This window comes from Dama dama, unplaced genomic scaffold (genome assembly GCF_033118175.1).
Source record: "Dama dama isolate Ldn47 unplaced genomic scaffold, ASM3311817v1 ptg000088l, whole genome shotgun sequence".
NCBI lineage: Eukaryota > Metazoa > Chordata > Mammalia > Artiodactyla > Cervidae > Dama > Dama dama.
This window is the reverse complement of record NW_026870905.1, coordinates 1,004,063-1,011,968: the sequence shown is the minus strand read 5'-3', so window position 1 is coordinate 1,011,968 and position 7,906 is coordinate 1,004,063.

Below are 7,906 nucleotides of genomic sequence, written 5' to 3'. Positions count from 1 at the left end.
ATCCTGGGACTCCTATCCATTTTCAAGAGGAGTCAGGCATCGTCTCCTTTGCAAGCATTGATCTCCGCGGACCTCTCGAATTTTCAAAGGATGTGAGGCCTCCGGTCGTGATGAGGCGGAGAACTCGGTCTTTCTCTGTGGTCTCCACAGGGGATTCAGACATCCCTTCGTCTTGGGAGATGCAAGACGAGCCTGCATTCAATTCACTGCAGGGATATCCGGCCTTACTTCGAGTCAGAGCATCTCCGTGTCGATTCCACTTGAGGCCACAAACTCAGGGTCCCTCTCACATACCTGTAGCTGAGAGAAGCCTCCTCTTGAGGTGCTTGTGGAAATTTGGTATTCCTCTTGAGTCGAAGCCAGGGACTAAGCTCTCATCTCGAGTTGATTTGGGGTCCACGGAGCCCTTTCGTGTTGCTCCAGTGACCTCAGGATCCTTCTAGACTTGAGACAGTTATCTTGGGTTTTCTCTGGAGTGCCATCAAGGAAATCAAGGCTCCTTTCACGTTTGATGTGGAACATGGTATTGCTCTGCACGCAGTGCAGAGGAATCGGGCCTCATCCAGCGGCGAGTGGGAGGTCTCATGGTTTTTCTCGAGTTGCGGCCGGAATTGGGGTATATTCTCGAGTTACGACGGGGAGGGCCCTTCCAGACACGTGTTTGTTCAGCGACGTCAGGACTCCTGCCTAGGTGTGAGGGACATCTCGGGATTCTCCTCGAGTCTTGGCATGGCAATGGGGACGCGTCTCCACGTGAGGCGGGAGACCCAGGGTCCCTTTCCACGTGCCACAGTGATCCTGGGACTCTTATCCATTTTCAAGAGGAGTCAGGCATCGTCTCCTTTGGAAGCATTGATCTCCGCGGACCTCTCGAGTTTTCATAGGATGTGAGGCCTCGGGTCATGTTGAGGCGGAAGACTAGGTCTTTCTCTGTGGTCTCCACAGGGGATTCAGACATCCCTTCGTCTTGGGAGATGCAATACGAGCCTGCATTCAATTCACTGCAGGGATATCCGGCCTTACTTCGAGTCAGAGCATCTCCGTGTCCATTCCACTTGAGGCCACAAACTCAGGGTCTCTCTCACATACCTGTAGCTGAGAGAAGCCTCCACTTGAGGTGCTTGTGGAAAGTTGGTATTCCCCTTGAGTCGAAGCCAGGGACTAAGCTCTCATCTCGAGTTGATTTGAGGTCCACGGAGCCCTTTCGTGTTGCTCCAGTGACCTCAGGATCCCTCTAGACTTGAGACAGTGATCTTGGGTTTTCTCTTGGGTGCCATCAAGGAAATCAAGTCTCCTTTCACGTTTGATGTGGAACACGGAATTGCTCTGCACGCATTGCAGGGGAATCGGGCCTCATCCAGCGGCGAGGGGGAAGTCTCATGGTTTTTCTCGAGTTGCGGCTGGAACCTGGGGTATATTCTCGAGTTACGACAGGGAGGGCCCTTCCAGACACGTGTTTGTTCAGCGACGTGAGGACTCCTGCCTCGGTGCGAGGGACACCTCGGGATTCTCCTCGAGTCTTGGCATGGCAATGGGGACGCGTCTCCACGTGAGGCGGGAGACCCAGGGTCCCTTTCCACGTGCCACAGGGATCCTGGGACTCCTATCAATTTTCAAGAGGAGTCAGGCATCGTCTCCTTTGGAAGCATTGATCTCCCCGGGCCTCTCGAATTTTCAAAGGATGTGAGGCCTCCGGTCGCGATGAGGCGGAAAATTAGGTCTTTCTCTGTGGTCTCCACAGGGGATTCAGACATCCCTTCGTCTTGCGAGATGCAAGATGAGCCTGCATTCAATTCACTGCAGGGATATCCGGCCTTACTTCGAGTCAGAGCATCTCGCTGTCCATTCCACTTGAGGCCACAAACTCAGGGTCCCTCTCACATACCTGTAGCTGAGAGAAGCCTCCTCTTGAGGTGCTTGTGGAAAGTTGGTATTCCTCTTGAGTCGAAGCCAGGGACTAAGCTCTCATCTCGAGTTGATTTGGGGTCCACGGAGCCCTTTCGTGTTGCTCCAGTGACCTCAGGATCCCTCTAGACTTGAGACAGTGATCTTGGGTTTTCTCTGGAGTGCCATCAAGGAAATCAAGGCTCCTTTCACGTTTGATGTGGAACACGGAATTGCTCTGCACGCAGTGCAGGGGAATCGGGCCTCATCCAGCGGCGAGGGGGAAGTCTCATGGTTTTTCTCGAGTTGCGGCCGAAACCTGGGGTATATTCTCGAGTTACGACGGGGAGGGCCCTTCCAGACACGTGTTTGTTCAGCGAAGTCAGGACTCCTGCCTAGGTGCGAGGGACACCTCGGGATTCTCCTCGAGTCTTGCCATGGCAATTGGGATATGTCTCCAGTTGAGGCGGGAGACCCAGGGTCCCTTTCCACGTGCCACAGTGATCCTAGGACTCCTATCCATTTTCAAGAGGCGTCAGGCATCGTCTCCTTCGGAAGTATTGATCTCCGCAGACCTCTCGAGTTTTCAAAGGATGTGATGCCTCCCGTCTCGTTGAGGTGGAGGACTAGGTCTTTCTCTGTTGTCTCCACAGGGGATTCAGACAACCCTTCGTCTTGGGAGATGCAAGACGAGCCTGCATTCAAATCACTGCAGGGATATCTGGCCTTACTTCGAGTCAGAGCATCTCGGTGTCCATTCCACTTGAGGCGACAAACTCAGGGTCCCTCTCACATACCATTAGTTGAGAGTAGCCTCCTCTTGAGGTGCTTGTGGAAAGTTGGTATTCCTCTTGAGTCGAAGCCAGGGACTAAGCTCTCATCTCGAGTTGATTTGGGGTCCACGGAGCCCTTTCGTGTTGCTACAGTGACCTCAGGATCCCTCTAGACTTGAAACAGTGATCTTGGGTTTTCTCTGGAGTGCCATTAAGGAAATCAAGGCTCCTTTCACGTTTGATGTGGAACACGGAATTGGTCTGCACGCAGTGCAGGGGAATCGGGCCTCACCTCGCGGGGATGGGGAAGTCTCATGGTTTTTCTCGAGTTGCGGTCGGAACCTGGGGTATATTCTCGAGTTACGACGGGGAGGGCCCTTCCAGACACGTGTTTGTTCAGCGACATCAGGACTCCTGCCTAGGTGCGAGGGACACCTCGGGATTCTCCTCGAGTCTTGGCATGGCAATTGGGACGCTTCTCCACGTGAGGCGGGAGACCCAGGGTCCCTTTCCACGTGCCACAGGGATCCTGGGACACCTATCCATTTTCAAGAGGAGTCAGGCATCGTCTCCTTTGGAAGCATTGATCTCCGCGGACCTCTCGAGTTTTCAAAGGATGTGAGGCCTCCGTTCATGTTGAGGCGGAGGACTAGGTCTTTCTCTGTGGTCTCCACAGGGGATTCAGACATCCCTTCGTCTTGGGAGATGCAAGACGAGCCTGAATTCAATTCACTGCCGGGATATCCGGCCTTACTTCGAGTCAGAGCATCTCGCTGTCCATTCCACTTGAGGCCACAAACTCAGGGTCCCTCTCACATACCTGTAGCTGAGAGAAGCCTCCTCTTGAGGTGCTTGTGGAAAGTTGGTATTCCTCTTGAGTCGAAGCCAGGGACTAAGCTCTCATCTCGAGTTGATTTGGGGTCCACGGAGCCCTTTCTTGTTGCTCCAGTGACCTCAGGATCCCTCTAGACTTGAGACAGTGATCTTGGGTTTTCTCTGGAGTGCCATCAAGGAAATCAAGGCTCCTTTCACGTTTGATGTGTAACACGGAATTGCTCTGCACGCAGTGCAGGGGAATCGGGCCTCATCCAGCGGCGAGGGGGAAGTCTCATAGTTTTTCTCGAGTTGCGGCCGGAACCTGGGGTATATTCTCCAGTTACGACGGGGAGGGCCCTTCCAGACACGTGTTTATTCAGCGATGTCAGGACTCCTGCCTAGGTGCGAGGGACACCTCGGGATTCTCCTCGAGTCTTGCCATGGCAATTGGGACGTGTCTCCACGTGAGGCGGGGGCCCCAGTGTCCCTTTCCACGTGCCACAGTGATCCTGGGACTCCTATCCATTTTCAAGAGGAGTCAGGCATCGTCTCCTTTGGAAGCATTGATCTCCGCGGACCTCTCGAGTTTTCAAAGGATGTGAGACCTCCGGTCATGTTGAGGCGGAGGACTAGGTCTTTCTCTGTGGTCTCCACAGGGGATTCAGACATCCCTTCGTCTTGGGAGATGCAAGACGAGCCTGCATTCAATTCACTGCAGGGATATCCGGCCTTACTTCGAGTCAGAGCATCTCGCTGTCCATTCCACTTGAGGCCACAAACTCAGGGTCCTTCTCACATACCTGTAGCTGAGAGAAGCCTCCTCTTGAGGTGCTTGTCGAAAGTTGGTATTCCTCTTGAGTCGAAGCCAGGGAATAAGCTCTCATCTCGAGTTGATTTGGGGTCCACGGAGCCCTTTCGTGTTGCTCCAGTGACCTCAGGATCCCTCTAGACTTGAGACAGTGATCTTGGGTTTTCTCTGGAGTGCCATCAAGGAAATCAAGGCTCCTTTCACGTTTGATGTGGAACACGGAATTGCTCTGCACGCAGTGCAGGGGAATCGGGCCTCATCCAGCGGCGAGGGGGAAGTCTCATGGTTTTTCTCGAGTTGCGGCCGGAACCTGGGGTATATTCTCGAGTTACGACGGGGAGGGCCCTTCCAGACACGTGTTTGTTCAGCGAAGTCAGGACTCCTGCCTAGGTGCGAGGGACACCTCGGGATTCTCCTCGAGTCTTGCCATGGCAATTGGGATATGTCTCCAGTTGAGGCGGGAGACCCAGGGTCCCTTTCCACGTGCCACAGTGATCGTGGGACTCCTATCCATTTTCAAGAGGCGTCAGGCATCGTCTCCTTCGGAAGTATTGATCTCCGCAGACCTCTCGAGTTTTCAAAGGATGTGATGCCTCCCGTCTCGTTGAGGTGGAGGACTAAGTCTTTCTCTGTTGTCTCCAAAGGGGATTCAGACAACCCTACGGCTTGGGAGATGCAAGATGAGCCTGCATTCAAATCACTGCAGGGATATCTGGCCTTACTTCGAGTCAGAGCATGTCGGTGTCCATTCCACTTGAGGTGACAAACTCAGGGTCCCTCTCACATACCATTAGTTGAGAGTAGCCTCCTCTTGAGGTGCTTGTGGAAAGTTGGTATTCCTCTTGAGTCGAAGCCAGGGACTAAGCTCTCATCTCGAGTTGATTTGGGGTCCACGGAGCCCTTTCGTGTTGCTACAGTGACATCAGGATCGCTCTAGACTTGAAACAGGGATCTTGCGTTTTCTCTGGAGTGCCATCAAGGATATCAAGGCTCCTTTCACGTTTGATGTGGAACACGGAATTGGTCTGCACGCAGTGCAGGGGAATCGGGCCTCATCTCGCGGGGATGGGGAAGTCTCATGGTTTTTCTCGAGTTGCGGCCGGAACCTGGGGTATATTCTCGAGTTACGACGGGGAGGGCCCTTCCAGACACGTGTTTGTTCAGCGACGTCAGGACTCCTGCCTAGGTGCGAGGGACACCTCGGGATTCTCCTCGAGTCTTGGCATGGCAATGGGGAAGCGTCTCCACGTGAGGCGGGAGACCCAGGGTCCCTTTCCACGTGCCACAGGGATCCTGGGACTCCATCCATTTTCAAGAGGAGTCAGGCATCGTCTCCTTTGGAAGCATTGATCTCCGCGGACCTCTCGAATTTTCAAAGGATGTGAGGCCCCCGGTCGCTATGAGGTGGAGAATTAGGTCTTTCTCTGTGGTCTCCACAGGGGATTCAGACATCCCTTCGTTTTGGGAGATGCAAGACGAGCCTGCATTCAATTCACTGCAGGGATATCCGGCCTTACTTCGAGTCAGAGCATCTCGGTGTCCATTCCACTTGAGGCCACAAACTCAGGGTCCCTCCAATATACCTGTAGCTGAGAGAAACCTCCTCTTGAGGTCCTTGTGGAAAGTTGGTATTCCTCTTGAGTCTAAGCCAGGGTCTAACCTCCCATCTCGAGTTGATTTGGGGTCCACGAAGCCCTTTCCTGTTGGTCCAGTGACTTCAGGATCCCTCTAGACTTGAGACAGTGATCTTGGGTTTTCTCTGGAGTGCCATCAAGGAAATCAAGGCTCCTTTCACTTTTGATGTGGAACACGGAATTGCTCTGCATTCAGTTCAGGGTAATCGGGCCTCAACTCGTGGCGAGGGGGAAATCTCATGGTTTTTCTCGAGTTGCGGCCGGAACCTGGGGTATATTCTCGAGTTACGACGGGGAGGGCCCTTCCAGACACGTGTTTGTTCAGCGACGTCAGGACTCCTGCCTAGGTGCGAGGGACACCTCGGGATTCTCCTCGAGTCTTGGCATGGCAATTGGGACGCGTCTCCACGTGAGGCCGGAGACCCAGGGTCCCTTTCCACGTGCCACAGGGATCCTGGGACTCCTATCCATTTTCAAGAGGAGTGAGGCATCATCTCCTTTGGAAGCATTGATCTCTGCGGACCTCTTGAGTTTTCAAAGGATGTGAGGCCTCCGATCGCGATGATGCGGAGAACTAGGACTTTCTCTGTGGTCTCCACAGGGGATTCAGACATCCCTTCGTCTATGGAGATGCAAGACGAGCCTGCATTCAATTCACTGCAGGGATATCCGGCCTTACTTCGAGTCAGAGCATCTCGGTGTCCATTCCACTTGAGGCCACAAACTCAGGGTCCCTCTCACATACCTGTAGCTGAGAGAAGCCTCCTCTTGAGGTGCTTGTGGAAAGTTGGTATTCCTCTTGTGTCGAAGGCAGGGACTAAGCTCTCATCTCGAGTTGATTTGGGGTCCACGGAGCCCTTTCGTGTTGCTCCAGTGACCTCAGGATCGCTATAGACTTGAGACAGTGATCTTGGGTTTTCTCTGGAGTGCCATCAAGGAAATCAAGGCTCCTTTCACGTTTGATGTGGAACACGGAATTGCTCTGCATGCAGTGCAGGGGAACCGGGCCTCATCTCGTGGAGAGGGCGAAGTCTCATGGTTTTTCTCGAGTTGCGGCCGGAACCTCGGGTATATTCTCGAGTTACGACGGGGAGGGACCTTCCAGACACGTGTTTGTTCAGCGACGTCAGGATTCCTGACTAGGGGCGAGGGACACCTCGGGATTCTCCTCGAGTCTTTGCATGGCAATTGGGACGCGACTCCAAGTGAGGGGGGAGACCCAGGGTCCCTTTCTACGTGCCACAGGGATCCTGGGACTCCTATCCATTTTCAAGAGGAGTCAGGCATCGTCTCCTTTGGAAGCCTTGATCTCCACGGACCTCTCGAGTTTTCAAAGGATGTGAGGCCTCCGGTCGCGATGAGACGGAGGAATAGGTCTTTCTCTCTGGCCTCCACAGTGGATTCAGACATCCCTTAGTCTTGCGAGATGCAAGACGAGCCTGCATTCAATTCACTGCAGGGATATCCGGCCTTACTTCGAGTCAGAGCATCTCGGTGTCCATTCCACTTGAGGCCACAAACTCAGGGTCTCTCTCACATACCTGTAGCTGAGAGAAGCCTCCTCTTGAGGTGCTTGTGGAAAGTTGGTATTCCCCTTGAGTCGAAGCCAGGGACTAATCTCTCATCTCGAGTTGATTTGAGGTCCACGGAGCCCTTTCCTGTTGCTCCAGTGACCTCAGGATCCCTCTAGACTTGAGACAGTGATCTTGGGTTTTCTCTGGAGTGCCATCAAGGAAATCAAGGCTCCTTTCACGTTTGATGTGGAACACGGAATTGCTCTGCATGCAGTGCAGGGGAATCGGCCTCACCTCGTGGCAAGGGGGAAGTCTCATGGTTTTTCTCGAGTTGCGGCCGGAACCTGGGGTATATTCTCGAATTACGACGGGGAGGGCCCTTCCAGACACATGTTTGTTCAGCGACGTCAGGACTCCTGCCTAGGTGCGAGGGACACCTCGGGATTCTCCTCGAGTCTTGCCATGGCAATTGGGATA